The sequence below is a fragment of the Mesocricetus auratus genome, unplaced genomic scaffold (assembly GCF_017639785.1).
Source record: "Mesocricetus auratus isolate SY011 unplaced genomic scaffold, BCM_Maur_2.0 Super-Scaffold_100011, whole genome shotgun sequence".
Lineage (NCBI taxonomy): Eukaryota > Metazoa > Chordata > Mammalia > Rodentia > Cricetidae > Mesocricetus > Mesocricetus auratus.
The window spans coordinates 46,415,477-46,435,880 of record NW_024429195.1 but is presented as its reverse complement, the minus strand read 5'-3'; the positions used below and the strand labels follow the sequence as shown (position 1 = coordinate 46,435,880).

The following is a 20,404-nucleotide window of genomic DNA, read 5'->3' as shown; positions in this document are numbered from 1 at the left end:
TCTTGTAGATTGAGCATACTCAAACATACACGGTCATAGATATTGAATAGAAAAGTCTGAGGTGCTGAGAGAACATGTATAATGGCTACTAAGTGACCAAGAGGATGGCAACCCACAGGCCGGAGACCGTCTCGTGCTGCACAATGGGATGCCTTAACACTTACTCAACAAGGAACTAAAATCCATGAAATCTCATCATTTAAATGATACGCAACTTCCAGAATTTTACTTTTTTTTAATTTGAAAAACGGTGACAGGTGTTGGGAACTGCAGAAAGCGAAGTTACAGATAAAGGAAACAACAACCCCTGCATGCCTGTTCTTCTTTAGTCTCACATCAAGACTAGGTTAAGTCAAAAGCAAGGTTACCAAGCCAGGGAAAATGTCTCAGCATCCTTTAAGCTTTTCTTTAGAGTATATGTGTCTTATTACTAGATTTATTAAATTGACAAAATAAAGTTTATTAATTTTAGTGTACAACATAATGTTTTAGTAGAACTACACATTGTGGAATGGTTAAATCCAGTTATTTTATGTATCATTTCACAAACAGCATTATGTTGTGAGAATACCTAGACAGGTTTTTTTTTCAGTTAAAAAACAAACCTTTGGAAGGAAGGTAGAGCAGTGGAGATCAGTATGTCACTCCTTTCGATATGAGAAACTCAAATCGTATGCATTAAACATATGTAGAGTGGCACACTTGAAACAGAAGTGATGGAATGCAGGACAGTTAGTCTTCACTGTCCACTTGATTGGACTTAGAATCAATCATGAAAACACACGTGCGGGTGTGTCAGCAAGGGTCTTTCCAGAATGGTGAGCTGAGGACTGGAGGATTGGCTATGGGCATCACCACCACATTGGCTGCATTCTAGAACTGAGAAAAAAAATGAGAAATGGACCTGAGCTCCAGCACTTATCCCTTGTCCCCTGACAATGGACACGATGTGACTAGGCACCTGATACATCCCTGCTGCCATAGCTTCCCAGAAATGACAGGTTGTACCCTCTAACTTGCAGCCAGAATAAACCAGCCTTCCTAAAGATGCTTTTGTGTGAGTGTTTTGTCACATCAATGCAAATAGCAAAGCAGTACAGTATGGCTGTTTCCACTAGCTACATCTTCACTCACATGATATAAAAGTGCCCTGAAGAGGCACATGCTACCAAATGTAGCACCAGCCTCACTGGGAAGCAACAGGTACCAGAAACAGAAAAAGGCAAAGACTGGTGTGATTCCAACAGGCTGTAATTTGACATGGGATTTTTCAAAATTAGAACACAACGTGGAAGTTCAATGCCTACCCATTTCAGGGTAAATGTTAATGATGTGCCACCATTTAGGCAGATGATAGTCACACTTGCATCTTAATTTCCTCATCCATAAAATGATAGGAAAAGAGGAAGCATTTTCCAGTGTTTTTTTTTAGTTGACTTTGTGCCAGTCTATCGCAGTGAAAACAGTCATCTCAAACAGACTGCCTTAGTGTGAAATATACATTTCCTCCCTCATCTGAGAAATGGTACTGCTAAGCCAAACCAAATAGTGAAGAGATATATAATATTTGTACAGATTTCCCAAGATTCCAAAAACTGGTTTGAATGAGAAAAGTACTTTTCAAAGAATCACGTGAAGAATTCCATGACCCAAGCAGACACGGCCTATGCTTGGGAATGGAGTCCAAAATGTGCTCCTGAGGCTAAATCTTCCTTCTTAAAAGAGTACTTAGAGCTTTGTCCCACTCTCAAATCACAAGCTGGTTTCTATAAAAAGCTATCATAGGGATAGAATCTGATATATGAGTGAGTAGTTTACATTAATCAAGATCAAGATGGACAAGTATATTTTCAGGCTATTTAAAAGAAAATGCTCCAATACAACTGAGACAGTTTGGCTCAATACCACAAATCAATCATATGAAGATATTTCTGAAGATAAAATGAAGACAGCACCATGAATACTGGGTCTATATTCAGTGTTTGAAAGCACTGCAGTCTCCACTCAACAAACCAAGCATTTTATACATTTCTGTTTCTCAATAATTTATACACTATCAGAAACCTGACCTACACAACTAACTAACAGATTACAATAGAATTAATCACATCATGTAAGATTAGGAAATTCATATAAAATAGCATTTAAGCAGTTTCTGAAGCACTTGAGAGGTTGTGAAACACGTACAAACATTATGATACCACATTGGTAGGGCTAGTAATTGCTAACATTCATACAAAGGACTCATAAAAACAATGGACACAATTAATTTTTTCACATTTTATGACATCCTCAAGATTTCAAGACTTGCTGCAAATATCCTCTCTAAGGAAGTAGCACAGCCATGTGACACTAAATCGTGAGCTCTAATCCTGCCTGGCATTTAGAGTTCAAGGGCCACTAGAGATTGCTGCAGGACTTTCTAAGAGAAAGAAGAGAGATTTGAGCCCATGCCCTCTGCCTCACACTATGTGATACCCTGATAATGATGGCACAGGAGATGGATGTCATCAGATAAACACCTAGCACTTACCAATTTCTATTAAGAAATGAGTAGGGTCCAGGCAATCCCCTAAGAGTCCAAGCTGAGAGAGCAGACCTCTTTTTGTTATGGACACACGATGTCTGTTTGTATTCCAGGGATAGACACTGATCCACAGCTCAGAGCAACCATAGGTTGCCCAGGCCTCCTCACTGACACTCACATTCGGGGGGGGGGGGGGGCTGGATCAGTCCCATGCTGGCCTCCCTGCTGTGGGTCTGGGGTCCAAGAGCTCTCCCCTGTTCAGATGAGCTGTCTCTGCTGGATTTGCCAGCCCATTCTTTGCCAATTTGCTCATCACTCCCTCTCTGTCACTGGGTTCCTTGGGTTCAGTTCAGTGTTTAACTGTGGCTGTTTGCCTCTGCTTCCATCTGTCACTGGATGAAGGCTCCAGGATGGTTATAGACATCAAGTTCATTATCAGGAATGGGCATTCGAGGTGGAATCACAGATTCTAGATATCCCCTATGTGAAAGGAATTGGCAATAGGTTGGGAGGCTGGGAGGGGGGATGGTGGAGGGTGTGGGAGGAGGGGAGGGAGAGGGAATTGGGATTGACATGTAAAACAAGCTATTTAAAATTAAAATAATAAAAAAATCATTGGGAAAAAAAAAGAAATGAGTAGTCATTATTCTTTGTAAGTCACCCAGTCTCAGGTATGTTGTAACAGCATAAAAAGCAAGACTGACACAGTTTTACTGAGTAGGGAGCTGAACTGGGTGAACAGTGTTAACTACCAGGGTGTGTTACACTAGGGCGGAATGGAGGACGTAATAGGGAACAATAAAAATCCCAGTAGACGGCATCTTAAAGAAGAGAAAGGCCTACATCGAGATACATGGAGTTAGAGGGAAATGAGAGCAAGTGTTTTTTTTTTTTTTTAACAAGAATTGTTTTGGAGGCTGTCGGTCCAGCCTGGCCTCGAACTCACAGAGATCCACCTGCCTCTGCCTTCTGAGTGCTGGATAATCTATTTAACTTAAAGCCTTGGAATTATATTCTCCTGTTTATTTTTATTAGTAAGGGCAAAACTGGAGTGGCCTACATCTTAGAAAATAACCCCCAGGATAAGGCAGAAATGGTGGTGACAGAGGCTATGACAACAAGCTGCTTAGACATTCCTGCAGTCATCATCCAGGCTGCTGCTCACTGGTAGAGCTTTTGTGTCTCATTGAAGTGTTCTAGAAAAGACAAGGCAGTCTTGTGGAAAGCCAGACAGAGGGCAGATCCGAACACCTTTAGGAATCTAACTAGGTTACAACCATACATGCCCTTGGGATCTGGGTACCGAAGTGCAGTGGGAAACAGAGGGGCTAAGCGAGTGACAGACACCTGAAGGTCGGGTCTCAGTGAAATCTTTCATTAAGAGAAGATGGGTAGAAGAGGACACATTTAAATTAGAATGAGTTCCTGTTAGTAGCAATGTTTAAAAATACCATTGGCTATTAAAGAACATTTAAATAAAGACTTAAAGATCACCTCCTGCCAAAGCCAAGCTATGTGTCCCCAAATGTTTGCAGCATTGGTGTTAGTATGTCAAACTAATCTGCTGGACCTAATAAGCAACTTCCACACAATTTCTAAATGTATGCTTTTATTAGAAAGCATACTGTAGTTAATGAAACATAAAAAACACAAAAAAGTGGAGTTTCCTAAAATCATTTAACTCCATTGAAAGCTCAAAAGATGAAAGCAACCACAATCGTTTATTAAATACTTCTGCCACAAGGAAGTATATATATTTATATAATATATGTTATATTATATATAATACCTGTCTAGCCTGCACAATGCCCTGGTTTGAACTGCTTCTATACCATGTAAAACTGGACATGACAGCACACACCAGTAACTTTGACATGTGGGAGTAGAAGTGTGAAAGTCAGAAGTTCAAGACCATCCTTGAGTGCCCAGTGAGTTCAAGGTCAGTTTTGGCTACATATGACCCTCTTTCAAAAGATGGGAAGAAAGAAAGTATGAAAAAAGGCAAGAAGGCAGGAAGAAAGGAATGAACAAATAAAGCAAGAGAGAGAGAGAAAGGGGAGAGGAGTATGGAAAGGGAGAGAAGGAAAGGGAGATTTTAACAATAAGTTAAATGTAATGTGGCATGTTTTATTTCTTACATTTTAAAAAATATTATAATCCAAAGCAATCTCATGGAGAAAAAGAAAAGTGATTTATGCTTTAATTTTACAGAAATTACAATTTCAGTTAGTAATGGTTGTGCCTAATTGTCTAGAGCTGTTGTTAGTATTCAGGCATCTGTACTGGCCTGCCCTTGGGGTTCTGACAGGATATGCCCTCAGCTGTAGCCACTAAGAGCACCACCTGTGCACATTCATTCTGACCCCTTTCAAAGGACCCTGCCTACCTCCCATATGCCTCTCTCTCTTTGTTTCTCTGCCTATTTCCCCTCCTCTTTTTCTGCCCCTCTTTTCTTTTTTGCTACTCCTGCCCCCAGAGGCCACTGTCCCCCTCCTCTCCCCCTTTTTCCGCTAATTGAGAAACTCTCCACATGAGTTCTGTCTCATGGTGTCTATCTTAGGTACTTTTTAAATTACAACAGTTACCTTAAAGTACATTACCAAATTTGTATAATTTAACAAAACTCTGATAACTCCTAAATAGTCTTCATATAAGTAATACCTCACTGTTAGTATAATAAAAAAAATTGGAGTTACTCAACATTTTTTTAAAAAAAGAAACTGAAACTGTGCTTTTTTTCTAAAAAAGAAATCTAATTTAAAAACATTAGCTTATTCAAACAGCACATGTCCTCAATAAAAAAGAAATTTAAGTTTTTTCATTCAATTACTGAAAGAACATAGTAAAATGTTTTTTAAATGAAGCAAATTGTTTTTACCCAGGAGCACAATAAATCTTAACCAAACTGTCAGTCCTTAGCCACCAAGACCATCCATCTGCACAGTGCCTCTGCTGTCAGCTTGAGGTTTGAGGCTTAATCATTTCAGAAATAAGAAAGCCATGAGTCATCGTTTACCCAAGAGACACTTGGGAACACATATTCATGCCATTGCCTTCATAGATTTCTTGACAATTTGCCTGAAGGTCAATCAGCAATGAAATAATAGAAATCATGTTTGGAACAGTATATGGGGAGAAGGAATTAATGAATATTTATCCTGCATTATAATTTGATTTTATGTACATATGCAGTAGAAAATATGATTCAGTATGCAAATTGAGTAAAACATATACTAGTCTTATAAGATGCACTTAATAAGTGTGTGTTGGGTGGGGGGCAGCTAGAAAGAACCAATGAAAACCTCAGAACTCCTGATCCTAGGTTATACATCTTGTATAGAGTTAAATTTCACTCATTAGTGTGTGTCAAATGAAGTATCATTTGTTAATTTACAAAGCCTACTCAAATGCCATTGCATCATGTATCCTGTTTATTCAGAGTATGGTGCAATCATGGCGGACTGGTAAACAGGCCACAAATTTCCCTTTCTTACATCTGCCTCTTGAAATAACTTCGTTTGCTTTTATATTTACTCTAGGGTTTGGCCATGTGATTTCTTTTACTAGCTTACTCAAGCTGTGGTAACACAGCTCAACAGACTGTGGCTTCCACAGTGCAAATTGTTTTTCTCCAGATCCAGCAACGGGAAATCTAGGTCAGGTTTTCAGTGAGGAAGGGTTCCAGTGAGGTTTGTCTCACTGTGGGATCATGTTTTCCATGGCTCAAGAAAGGACTAATGGAAATCAAGACCTCTAGAGTCCTTATGAGAGGCCTAATGTCACCTCACCAGAGTCTTCCTTCATGATTTAATGACCTTCCATTAGCTCCATCTCCAAATATCATTTAGGGCACCATAGATGTCAACACGAATTTGCAGAATGTGAGTATTCCAATATTCTGTCTATAATACTGTAGACAATGAATGAGTCATTAGGAAATCAATGAGTCAGTAGTAGGCATGAATCAAGTTGATCTCTGAGAAGTAGTCGTGTATTTGTGTGGTAGAGCCTGTTGTCACTTACCAGGCCTCAAAGGTTATCTAGCTTCTGATTCTTGTCACCATCACCTGTGAAGAAATCTCAGCTCACCTACAGAATAATGAAAGATATGAGGCTGGTCCCACAGTCATCCTTGATGACTCAGGCATGTTAAGGTATATCCAAGTGTCCCTGAAAAGATCAGCGTTACAACTCTCCATGAAAAGTGCAATTTACTGTTTCTAGATCTTCCCAGCCTGCTCGCAGGCTTGACTTCTTTTTTGTCTTATAACATGCAAGTTTGGTTTAGGATATTTGAAAGTTATATCATTTTCTTTCAAACATGACCCCTCTGTGGGCTGCTGAATTTCACACCAGATCCAAACTGATTTGATTCCTTGCCTAAGTTGTGATAACAGGAACACAGTTCCCTAGCTTTATTTCTGCCATTCTTCCTTTCCTAGACTTTGCACACTAAATCTCTCACTGTGGCAATAATAACAGGACATGTGACTTTATCTTCACTTAAGCAGACCTATCAGTAGTAAAGATAATCTTAGTGCCCTGAACCAAGTATCAACACAGTCCTGAAAAGCTGCTGGTCTCACTAGCTGACTGCATCACTCAAATGTCAACAATAGTTTGTAATCTGAGCCCTGTGTGCACCATGCACGGTGATACGAGTGACTGGTCACCTTGGAGAATTCTATTACTAAAGTTCTGCCACAGAAAAAAAGCTTCAATTTTACCACTGCATTCATGAGACTTCAGAAAATCATCCGCTCCTGGCAGTTGGGTTGGTAGTACTTAAGTATCATAGAAGAAGCTGTGTGTGGCCCATATCTTCCCTACATGTGCAGTTGTTTGGGAGAGAACAGCAAGTAAGTAAAAACATATTATAAGTCTGAATATCAGCTTATCTCTGCTTGAGATAACTGAACCACCCAAAATAGAAGTTGGCTTCAGGGGCTTCTTTCTTAGTTCTGAGTGTTACATAAATCCTTCATACTTCAGTTCATAGGAGAAAAGATAGCTCAATACATGAGTAGGGTGTTTCATGATCTAAGACAAATGCATAAGGGCATAATTTTCTCATCAAACTGCTTGAGAGAAGATGGTCTTCTATGACAATGCCTGTATACAGCAGTGTAACTACTCATCTAAGTGGACCATGATTACATTTTGGCTTAATCTTAAATGACGAAATGATTTACTAAGATGACTAGATGAGAGAAAAAAACATCCAACAGGAATATCACTTACAGTTCTTACAAGATAGGTAATGTTACTCATGGATAGAGTTGGCTCTCTCTTCCAGTTGTCACTAGTGGTGGGTACCCAACAAATATTACAACAAAGTCCAATAGAGCTTCAAGTCATTTGTAGAGATTAGCACACAAACTGCACATGACATGGGATGTCCTTCTATAGGCTGGGAATATGTGTTGCTTTATTGGTTGGGGAAAAAAACTGTTTTGACCAATGGCCAGGCAAAATATGGCTAGGCAGGAAATCCAAACAGAGGTAGGCAGAGAAAGAAGGTGGAATCAGGGAGATGTCATATGGTGCCTGAAGAAATAACATGTCAGAGCATTACTGATGAACTACAGCCTGGCAACAACACATAGGTTAATAGAAATGCATTAATTTCTAATAGAGCTAGCCAGTAATATGTCTGAACAACTGGCCAAACAACTGCAATTGATATATTAGCCTCTGAGTGGTTATTTCATAAGCAGCTGTGGGAACCCCACAAGCAGGAGAGCAACCAGTCCAGTGGGACTGGACAAGATAGAGGAAAATCTTCCAACTATTTGCACATAGCTTCATATTTATAAAACCTACCCACTATCCTATTGGGTGTATAAGAAATAAGCTTTGTGATTTTCCATTGTCACTGTCCATTTCCTCTTGGATATTATGAGAGAGGTTTTCAATGTGCCTATGGCTTTTAGGATATATTAAAGAGAAAAATGAATTAAATATCAATGCAAATTATTTTATTGCTAGCAAAATTAAATAGGCATTAGAAGTAAAAGAAATTATGCTCACTAGTGTTATGGTTTAGACCTTGAGTTCCCCAGTGCTTCATATATGGAAAGCTTGGTTTTCAGGTCAAGAGGCTAAGGGGTAGGTGATGGGACTGTAAGCTGTACAGCCCAGTAGAACACTAACTTACTCAGAATATCTTAAGAAGTACTGGAATCCAGCCATTTTCTTTCTCTCTGTCTCTCTATCTCTCTCTCCTTCTGTTCCCTCATGACATCCAGACATCTCTCCGCTCTCTTTCTCATCTATCTATCCCCCTCTCCCTCTTCCCCTTCCTGACTATCCCTCCCCTTTTCATGCTTCCTTGAAACAATGCAGTTTTCTTCACAATGCTTTCTGACCTAATTTTCTGTCTCAGCTAAAGCCAAAGTCATGGTACCAAGAAACCATGAGCTGAAACCTCAAGAGAAATCTCTTCTACTCTAGTTTATGTCAGTGACCTAACCTATAGTATGTATGGTCTGTAGATGATATACTGAATCAATGCTGTAGTACTGAACAGTGCTCAGTATGGTGAAATTCTCAGATTCATCATGTATTCTGTATATAGTGATGACATGTGTTACTGTGAGCTTTTGAACTAGCCTCAAGAAATAACTAAATCTACTTGCCAATTACTGTCAGAAAGAACAGCTCGATATTCATTTTGCCAGTAAAAACTCATCAGTTTTGGCAAATGTCCTTCCATGCTCAGAAGCAAAATGCTAAAAATTCTGTCCAACACATTGGCTTCATTGTATGTGGGAATGTTAACCAGCAAAGCTACACATATGGGTCACTTATTCAGCTCCACATCCTGAATCTTCTAAGAGCCTTGTAAGTTTTATGACAAAGGTGATAAAGAAGAGGAAGTTTTACCTGCACAATATCTCAAGTCTGATCTAGTTTATATTTTATGATATAAAGCTCCACAGCTTCACTAAAGCTCTGGTTCAAATAACTCAACCAACCCCAAAACTAGCTGAATTCAAATTCTCAGACTGTTGCAAAGCATGCAAGCAGAATCATCTTTGTAGAGATGTGATACAGCCATCCATCCAGGAAAAATACAAATAGGGTTCTTTGATTTTTATATGAGGATATCATTTTGTCAAGGCACATAATTAGAATTCAAATCAGCTAACTACAATAGAAACACAGAAAACGGTGGTGCCAACCACTGCACATTTATTCTATCTAGGTTTAGTCAAAATCAGCCACCAGATCTTGAAAGTCTATAAATTTACATTTGGCAGCAACTCCTCTGCTGTAAGCAAAATAAAAGCTGAACAGAGAAAACCAAATTAAGTACTAATAGACATTTCTACTGCCCAGACACAGAATGTAAGAAGTGTTGTGAAACCATGAGCTGCTGGAGCCTGGAAGCTGTTAGTGATGCTCATGTCCAAACAGCAGAAGGGAGTTAAATGCTCTCTGCAAGATGGAAGAGTAGAAAGACTGCTGGTGATACTAGCCTGGTACCCACCTGACCTTGCTTTCCATGTCATCAAGTTCTCCTGAAGGAAGAAAATAATTCTATAGTCACAAACACACAGGATAATTAAAAAGAAAAACACTACAGCCAAGAAGACATGGGCAGGGGGCTGCACATGAAAAACAGAACAGCACCTAGATTTCCACTGTTCCAAACTAGTAGAAGACCTTGTACATGTGGCTTTTCTCTTTAGATAAAAAAGAGCCTATGACTCGACACTGTGAATATGCGACAACCACTCGTGTCCCTCCTCCTATGCCCATTTGTACTGAAGAACAGTTTGTGGCTAATGTACACAGTATGGAAGAGCAGAAACACTTCACGTGGGTTTTGACAAAGGAACAGAGAGGGTCCACATACCCATAGGGTGGAATAAACAGGACTTAAATGGATGAGCCTGAGTGTTAGGAGTCGGTATCAGAATCCAGTCAAGGCAGTACAAAGATACCCTCACTCACGTAGAATAGCTACTATGTCACCACTAAAATTGGTGAGTAACAAGGAGTGGAGGAGACTCAACTGACAATGTTAAACAAAACAAGCACTCCACACAGGAGAACAGGATGGAAGGGCCTCCCAAAAGTAAAAGTGTACGTACACACACACACACACACACACACACACACACACACACCATCCCACTTGACAGTGTGTACCTAAGGGGAATGAAGTCAGCATTGACAAAGAATACCCGCAGCGATATTGACAGTATTATTTACTCAGGCCACAGAGAACAAGGAAATCCTGCTTCTTACATTACCTGAGTGAAATACCCAAGGAAAGTACACAGGCCTGGCACGCCCCCTTGCCTTTGAAAGCTAAAACTGCGAACCTGAGAGTAGAATCGTGGTTATCAGATAAGGTGTAGAGGTAGAGGTACGAGAATACAGAGTGGGGAAATACACTGAAATTCACTAAATTCTTAATGTTTAATAAAAAATAAAAGCAACACATAATTAGAGCTGGAAGCATAGCTCAGTCAGTAAAGCACTTGCCTTGTATGTTTGAAGACCTAAATTTAATTCCCCAAATCCACAGGGAGTGGTTGTATGAGCTCGTAGCCAAAAAACCAGGCATGAGAAGACCTCTTTTTCGTTGTTGGTCAGAGGAATCCAAGAGACTCCGAAAACATTACAAGTGATTCCTATTGCTCTTGGCTGTACCCAAAGGTGTAAAATAAGTTCTTAATGCTGAAGTCACCATGCAATTTATATGCAGATAGCCCCAAGGCCTCTGAGCAGGAACTGACCTGACAGCTTTCTCCCTGGGGACTAGTTTTGGTGGCACCAGAAGGCACCATACAAGATTCCACAGATGATGAAATAATGAATAGTCCTGTGCAGATGTGACACACAGGAACAACAAATAAGAGCATGATACAATAACCTTGAGAGTATAGTAGTGGCATGCCTACCTTGGCAGTAACCAACATCTCTCTAATTAGACTTAAGAACCGCTCAACAAGAAGGAATTCATGCCTGGTTCTGGAAACCTAGCCAACTACCTGGGGTTAGATTTTAGAGGAGAGCCTACAATGGCCATATTAATAACCACCAAGAAACACCAATACATTAGGAATGTTTGCCCCTATATCCAAAGAATAGTCCTCATCACTCATCAAGGACACTCCTCTTTGGAACAGAAGGAGACCATTACCGAAAACTACAACTAATCAAAATGGAGCGTTGTGGAGAGCAGTTCCAACTGACATGTCAACACAACACCTGTACCTAAGGCTCTGGGATGATGGGAGAATAGGAGTCAGAATAGTTTACTCTGAGAGTGTGTCTCCTAGTAATGCCAGAAGTGACACAGATAAAGTCTCACCAACATGACTTCCTAAACATAAGTTGAACAAAGATGACACCAATAGGGATGATAATATGTACAGAGGGAAAGCTCAGGAGGCCTCAAACCAAGACAAAGAACCACAGGCAGCTAAGGAATGGTGTGAGTGGGAGATTTAGACTCCTCTAGGGAAAACTGAACCAACTGGTTATCCAATACAAAATGTTCAGCCTTGAAAACTTACATACAAGTGACATTATGCAGACTGAGTGGGTTTTATTTATGTATTTAGTAACACACACACACAGTATGCAATCTCAATTAAAAAATAATGAAGTCATGAACTTGTGAAAGAGAGCAAGGAGGGATATATGGAAATGTTTAAAGGGAAGAGAAAATGAGGAAATTATATCATATTGTAACCTCAAAGCTTAAAAGACAGCAGACATATTATACAAAATTTTTAAAGAATACAACAAATGTGAACAAAATAAAACATTCAAGTAAATGTGTAAATTTAAATTTCGCAGCAGGCAGAAAAGGATGTAAGATGAAATAAAGGACCCTCTTGTCTGAGGACCCAGCATCCCTTGCATTGCACACATGGGTGACAGATGTTTAGAATTCCCCCAACATCAGAAATACTGCCAGCCTGTCCTGAAAGCAACAGAAACAAAATGAAAAGCAAACAAAAAACCTACGAGAAGAATGCTGGGAGTAAAACTATGACTGTGCTTCCAGACAATGGACTTCCTTGTTTTGAGAGAGAAGAACCATACCAGGAATGAGGGGCCAGACCAGAGTCCAAGGGTGGAAGAAACAGGGCTGAAGGTACATGGGGCTGAGATTCAGGACTGTGCAAGGCTGAGACCCTGGACGAAGGTCCACATCGCCTGTAGTGGGCTCAGTAGACAGTATGCTAAGCCTGTGCTTAACCACTGTAATTTGCTCTACTAGGCTATGAGCTTGCTTAGTGACACTAGTGAAACCTTTCTTTCTTTCCATTCCTCCCTTCTGGAATGAAAAGTCTCTCCTTTCTCTCTCCCTATCTTATCTTTGAATTAATGACACTGGTTTCCAAGACTTCAGAGGTTTTTCAGGGGACAAAATAATTATATTTTGGAACACGGGCAATACTCTGTCTCTCCATTTACTTTGATAGGATGTGGACTACGAGTTGATGTTACAAAGGCTGTTATTTGAGATGCTGGGATCTGGTGGGGGTAGGATCAAGGTCAGGGAATCCCCTGATTATATTACATTCCTGAAAAGCAATCTTAACATCTACTCATTTACAGTGTGTCATTATTTGGAAGCAAAGTATGCTAGTCAACTTTCTATTTCAAAAACAACCAATAATCACCTTACAATGATGGGACACAGACTTTGCCTAACAGCATTGGATAATATAGACCATGATCAGTTTGCCCTGTCCTTGGGCTTGTGACAGCATATCCCCGATAACAGAACAAAACAACTCACTTCCTGGCTGAGGAGGTAAAGTCAGAAAGAGGATGTGTGGGGCTTCTATCTGAATCACTATCTCTTTAAGGGCCTGTCTGCCATAACCAAACTTATCTCATTACTCCATACCTCCTAAAGCTTCCACCACCTCTCACAGAGCCAAGCAAGAAACAAGCTTTTAACACACAGAACTCCCAGTAATATTCTAGTTGCAGATCCTAGCAGGAGACTGCTGCAGATATGCCTGCTTAAAACAAGAGGGCCAGCTCCCAAGCCAACATGGAGGGTGTCCATGAAATATTAATACTGTGAAGGTATCCATGGAATATGGGGGAACGTCATGTCAAGACTGGGCCATATACTGGAATTACAGTGCCACGAGTCAAGCAAAGCCTGGGTCAGGGAAGAACTGGAGGGGACAAGGAAATGCAGTCCAGCCTACGCCTCATTTCACACTTCCAGCTGCCAAAATGGGACGAGAATAATCCTCAGTTGTTCTAAGCCACCCACCTGGTGTAGCTTTGTTAGGGCACACCTAGGAATGTTAGGAAGGATGAGGCACATGCCAAGTCCATGGCTCTGTGAAGTGGCATGGTTGGCACACTGCACCACGTAAGACAAGCATGAGCACTGCTACAGCCCCAACACTGAGAGCTCACATAATGCGGCCTCTCACAGGTCGTGTGATTCACCCATGATCTAAAAAGCCAGTGGATGTTAAGCCAAGTTTTCCAACTCCTGAATCCTTCCTGGCATAGATTCCCCATTACCTTTTTTTTAAGAGAATCTGAAATCTTATGTGTCTCAGCGTTATTTAATATCTATGAGAACCCTGACAAACTTCAACAGTGAATAATTCAGTTTATCCATGTCTAATAATGGGCTAAAGAAACAGAGACAAGCTTTCTTATGGTAACTTGATTTGAAAACTTGTGATAGGAAACTGAGAAGCAAATGTCAAAAAGGACAGTTCATCGGAGTAGACATTAGCTGTTATACGCTGACTGATGAGCATACTAGAGCTATAATAAGAAATGTGAATTATCCAACACACACACACATACACACACACACACACACACACACACACACACACACACACACAGCTAACTTCAGGCTGGAGAGATATCTCAGTGACTAAGAATGCCTGATCAGTAAGCATGATATGGAATCCCCAACATTTGTGTTTAAAACCAGGTATGGCTGTGTGCCTGTAGCCTTGGTATTAGAAGGTGGATACCGGAGGATGCCATGAGGATGCTAGCTAGCCAGCCTAGTCGAAATGGAAAACTTCTGGTTCAGTGAGAGACTATGTCTCAGGACACGTAGGAAGGTGGAGCTCAAGGGAGAAAACACTCTAAAAACCTGCCCTTGCCTCTACACACATGAACACGAATGTGTACCTGAGCACTTAGAAGCATGCTGCAAACATTTCACACACCACACACAAATGTGTGGGCATACACACACACAAATACATACACACAGATACTATCACGTGCATTGACACATGCAGATATACACATGTAGACACACACAGAGACACTGACACACACACAGAGACATACTCACAGACACCAACACACAATCTTAGTTGCTAGAATCTAAAATATTTCGCAGTATCATGGCAAAAAAATCATTATCTTCAGATTATACATGGATCACACTTCAAACATTCTGTGAATATTGACATATTACTGTATACTTTGGTTCCAATAAGGAAATTTCAGCCACTGAAAACTTATAAACCACAAACTTCTCAATATTGCTTTTGTGTGTAACAAAGTGACTGTAGGGAATTCTTATCTTTAACTTTGAGGAACTCCTTTTGTATGGAGAACTTCAATAAGCCTAAGCAAATATACAGGATCTAGTTTTACAAGTCAAACTGATGAACACATTTACAATGCCAAAGGTGAACTGGAAACTACTACTGGCCCACTGCACTGTAACTGTGAGTACTTTGCCAGCTTTGCTCCAAAATGGAAACTGGTTAGGGAAAAAAATGACTTCCCTTTCAAAGCCAGCATGAGTATAGACCGATAAACCATCAACTCTGCTTGTCGCTGACGAACAGAGTCCTTGTTCTAGTTCCAGCATTGTCCCTGACACCTTTATGTCCCTTCTCTGGACCCTGTTCCCCCTGTATAAAATGGATGTTTATCTGTGTTCCTACGGACTCTAAATTTCAATTGCAAAATCATCAGTCATTGTCTGACATTTAATTTCAGCTGAGGAAAATTATAAATGGAACTACATATGTAGCATCACAGAAATATCTAGCTGCCAATGCTATTCAAAGTTCATATGGTTTGATTCTAAACCCAAGCTATGCAAGTTTTCCTGGCCTTGAGCATTTGAATAAAGATACCAATGGGCAGACAACTTCAGAGAGAAACAAAAACTCCCGATAAATTTGTCTAACTTGTACTCCTATTTTTGAGCAATGTGCCCTTAGTGGAGAACAGTTAATCCAGAATTACTAACTCTGAAGGTGTAGAGAGTATGTTCTGTCATCTGCAGGAGCTAGCTTTTTTAGTGAACAAGGTCTTTAGTTACAATACTTGCAGAAGTGCCACATAAAATATAACTGTAGGATCACATCCTCTCTTCCACCATACCAACCAAACATTTGGGAGTCAACTTACCTAATAGGCATATGAAAAGTAACAGTTTATTTTACTATTTTTCAGTCAGCACACATATTTACAAGCTGTAACAACTTATATAAGAAGAAAAGGGCACTTTATTGTTAGGTAACATAAGGCACAAATAACATTTTAGTAAGTGAAGAATTACTCTTATGTTCAAAAATTCAGTAGCAATGACTTAAAATCTTTCTTCCAAACCAAAACTTGGCAGGCTACATAATGTGAGGTATTCTTTTAACTAATTATGGTTAATTCATCTTTCAGCCAGGAGGGCTAAGAACCACAATAGTAACTTTTACAGGACATTTAAAAATTCCCTTTGTCACTCCAAGCCCACACTCTCTCATCAGCCTCCAACTCCTTCCACTTCAGAAATCAAGCACTTTTCCACAAGGCAACATTTATGAGCTTTAACTCGTCCTTCAATAAACCTAAAACATGAAACCGAATAAAAAGAACATGAGCACAGTTTGTAGAAATTTAAAGTTACCTGGAGAGAGAGAGAAAAGCTGCATTAGCTGCTTGTTGGGGACTCAGAGCTGAGAACACAAGCGATTGATCATTAACTTTTAGCCAGAAGCAAACTTGCACACAGCTCTCCAGAGGCAGAGTCTGAGCTTTGCTGTCCCTCTCTCCTCTCAAATAGGGGAAAGGTAGCTAGCTCCCTCTCTCTTCCAGAAGAACTTGCTATGACATGCACAATTAGTTCATACTTCAGTGTAACGTAGACTGAGCTTAAATTATATCCAGGGTCAATGAAGCTAACCTGTCTGGCACTTTGAATTGCTACGTTTAATCTTCTGATTCTCCTCTGCTGTTGAAGTAGACACATTCTCAAGGGGACTTTTTTTTCCACCATGAAATTTGATACCATGTCTGGAAGACACTACAAAAAACCCTGTATGATATGCATTGCTGTCTACGGCTCTTCACTAAACCTGTTACTGGGGAAGGCAGCGTTGTGAACACTACTGAAGAGGTCAAGGTCAGAGAGCTTCACTTTGCTGCCTGAAGTGAACTCTAACCTGAAGTGAACTTTAGGTAACTTTCCTAGGTTGCTCTCCACCTTTGTCTTATATTGAGACATGGCCTCTCCGAGACCTTGAAGTCATGGATTTAGCCAGACTTAGGTGGCCACTGAGCCTCAGCCACTGTCCTGGCTTCATGTCCTCCGTGCTGTGGTGGCAGAAGCATGCTGTCACTCTTGGCTTTTTACACGGGTTCTGGGGACACATGTAGCAGGTACTTCACAGACAGCTGTCTCCGCAGTGCTGAGGTATTTTGCCAAATAACTGTCATGCGTTGCCCCATTCTCTAAACCATATAAGACAGGCACTGTGTAAACATTTAAGTATGGGAATACTGAGGTGCCAGATTCCTGTTACTTAGGTCAGGTCCTAAAGCTTGGGGATATGGGTTTTGGTTTCTTTCTCTAGTTTTTAATGGATCGAAGGTACACAATTCCTCAGAACTAAACAACAAAGTAGTGTTTCCACGGTTAGTAGGTATCAGCGTAAGTGTTAATGGTGAACTTGACAAATCCTGGAATCTCTTGGGAGATGGGGGCCTGGGCAAGCCTGTGTGATTGTCTTGATTATATTTATTGATGGAGAAAGGCCATTTTTCTTTTTTTATTTAGAAACAACCATTTTACATATCAATCTCCCTATTCCTTCTCCCTCCCATCCTCCCATGCCCTCTACCAATCCCCCCAACCCACCCAAACCTGCTTCCCAAGGACGGTGAGACCTTCCATGGGAGATCATCAAAGTCTGTCACATCAGTTGAGGGGAGGGCCTAGGCTCTCCTCCATGTATCAGGTTGAAATAGTATCCCTCCACAGGGAATGGGCTCCCAAAGTCCTTTGTGCACTAGGGATAAAACTTGGCTCCACTATTAGAGGTCCCCATAGCCTGTCCGGGCCTCCTAACTGGCAGTCACACTCAGAGGGTTTGGTTCAGTCCAATGCTGGTTCCCCAGCTTTACAACCGGGGTCCGTGCACTCTCACTAGGTCATGTCAGCTGGTTCTGTGGGTTTCTCCAGCATAGTCTTCACTGTTTTGCTCACTCCTCCTCCCTCTCTACAAGTGGATTCCAGGAGTATGGCTCATTGCTTAGCTGTAGGTGCCTGGTTCTGCTTCCATCAGCTACTGGATGAAGGCTGCTCAGGGGGCCTGGTTTGGTCCTGTGTTCCCCAGCTGCCAGACTGGGGTCATGAGTTCCCACTTTCTCAGGTCAGCTGTTCTGCAGGTTTTCCCAGCACGGTCTTGACCCCTTTGTTGGTCACTCCTCCCTCTCTGAAACTGGAATCCAGGAGTTGGGCTCAGTGCTTGGCTGTGGATTACTGCTTCTGCTTTCCATTAGCTGTTAGATGAAGGCTCTAGGATGGCATTTAAGGTAATCATCATTCTCATTATAGGGGAAGGGCATTTAAGGTAGCCTCTCCACTATTGCTAGTTGGGGTCATCCTTGTGGATCTCTGTACAATTCCCTAGTGTCAGATTTCTCTTTACCTATAGTGGTTCCCTCTAATGATGTGCCTCTTTTCTTGTTTTCTTCTATTCCTTTCCTAACTCAATCTTCCTGACCCCTCATGTTCTCTTCCCCCCTCCTCTTCTCCCCTTCTGAGAACCACCAATGTTAGCAATAGCTGGGATCCATCATTTACTAGGAAGACTATCCTTAGTAGGAGAAGGAGTGGAGCACTAGCACACATGCATTCCTTGTTCTCAGCCTCTTATTGGGGACAGTTATTGTGTAAACCGTTCCCTCAAGCCCCTGCCTCTGTGACATTCTATGATGGCCTGTAGTCTGAATTATAAGCCAGAGTAAGACCTTTCTCCCTCAAGTTTTTCTTGTCAGAGTATTTTATCACAGTAAAAGTCAAAGAAATGAAGACAAGACTCATGGTTTCCTAAAGGAGATTCAGTTGTCTAGAATAGAGCACCATATACCGGTCAGTTGCAAACTATGTTAGCCGATGATTTTAATAATGTGCATATTAATTATAATTGCAATTATAATATTATTAATAAATCATTAACAATTATTAATAAAGATAATTCTCTTCTAGAAATTCTCTCTGATCTATTGACTAAATGTAGCAATCATTCTTTCCCCAAAGTACACAGTAGGTTTCTACTTCTTATATTAGACTTGAGTTAAAAACTAAAATAAAATAGAAGCATAAAGGAATTCTTTCCTTCCACAAATATAAACCAACACTGAGGTCTTGATGTGGTAACAAATTGATGCATGGATTTTCCCAGGACTTAGTAAACATCTGACAATTTAGAGACAGCATTTTGACAGAACCCTCTTCAAATGCATCTTTGTCCCAACAATGTTCAGCACTTAGCAACTAGTGTCAAAGGACAGATTACAACAACTTAGCTTAATGGGCTGGACAGCTTTGATTTGATTTTAAAATCAAGCAGCACTTCCTGCCACCAAATAGAGTGAGCTTTCTAATGGGCTTAACTCAACAGGTTAGTCTTAAACACAGAGAAAGGGAAAGTAGACCACCTTCCCCTAAACCCTGCCCCCACCCCAAAATGACTACCATTTCAAATATTTCCATGTAAAGTGGGGCCCTGGAGACAGCAGTACTGAAAATAACTGATTGGTTAACATTTGGCTTCTTTTGCATGAAGATTAAGGTGAGAGGAAAAGTCATTGTCTCACCATATGAAACTTGCCTGCTTGGGAAATGCATTTGATTATCTCTGTAATCTTGGTTTTTCATGGCAGTTATGCAGCTCATTTTCACACTTGACAGTGATAATACTGGATTATCATCAAGATCCAACAACACTTAATATCATGGATGACTCCATTTTGACTTTTCAACTTGGTCTAGTGGGAACCAAGATTAGACCAGAAAACAATGCATCTTGTATAATTTTTAACACAACTCAGGGTTCAGAACATTTACTGGGGATGGAATTATTATGTAATACAGATGACTAAGCAATTAAAACTAACTGTTTTCCCAGATTACCTCAGTTTCTTTAAAAATAAAATTGTTAAGAACAGATGTCACTGAAGTTGTCTTATCTACTGAAAGGATGGCAATAAGACTCAGTCTTTTACACAGAAAAGAGTACTATTGTTAGCAAAGACGTACTATTAACTATACCACCAGTGCTCACTTTATTAAGCTTTTATTAATATTTTATCTCAGTATTATAATATATTCTAAGCAAAGAAATAAAAATATGCCTATGTTTGATATGCAAAAATTTGGGGAGGGAAAAGGGGAAGGAGAAATTATGTAATTATGCTATAATCCCCAAGGGTAAAAATGTAATTCTGTAATCAATAAATAATTTCACAAAACCTATATGAATGTCAAGAGTATGGATAACATATTTTACAATTTTAACATTTTTCGTTTACTGCTATTACAATATTAAATCCTGAAAAAAATATGTGATGATTAGAATCACATTGATAAGTTTACAAAACGTGTCA

At 40.2% G+C, this 20,404-nt stretch overlaps 1 protein-coding gene and 1 long non-coding RNA gene across 6 annotated transcripts in view; one reads left to right on the top strand and one right to left on the bottom strand.

Annotated features, from left to right (window-relative positions):
• The window catches only part of Slc16a7 (solute carrier family 16 member 7), a 154,735-nt gene that overhangs the window by 83,154 nt on the left and 51,177 nt on the right, over window positions 1-20,404 (bottom strand). For 2 of the 5 annotated variants that reach the window (XM_040754257.1, XM_040754259.1), the window contains exon 1: window positions 16,422-16,554. The exons of the other annotated variants lie outside the window; for them this stretch is intronic. The gene's annotated coding sequence lies outside the window, so the exon portion shown is untranslated. Of the gene's footprint in view, window positions 1-16,421; window positions 16,555-20,404 lie in introns of those variants that run through there. 5 annotated transcript variants of the gene reach the window in all.
• Window positions 1-20,404, top strand: part of LOC121143265 — a 35,640-nt gene that overhangs the window by 2,699 nt on the left and 12,537 nt on the right. The gene's annotated exons all lie outside the window — the stretch shown is intronic.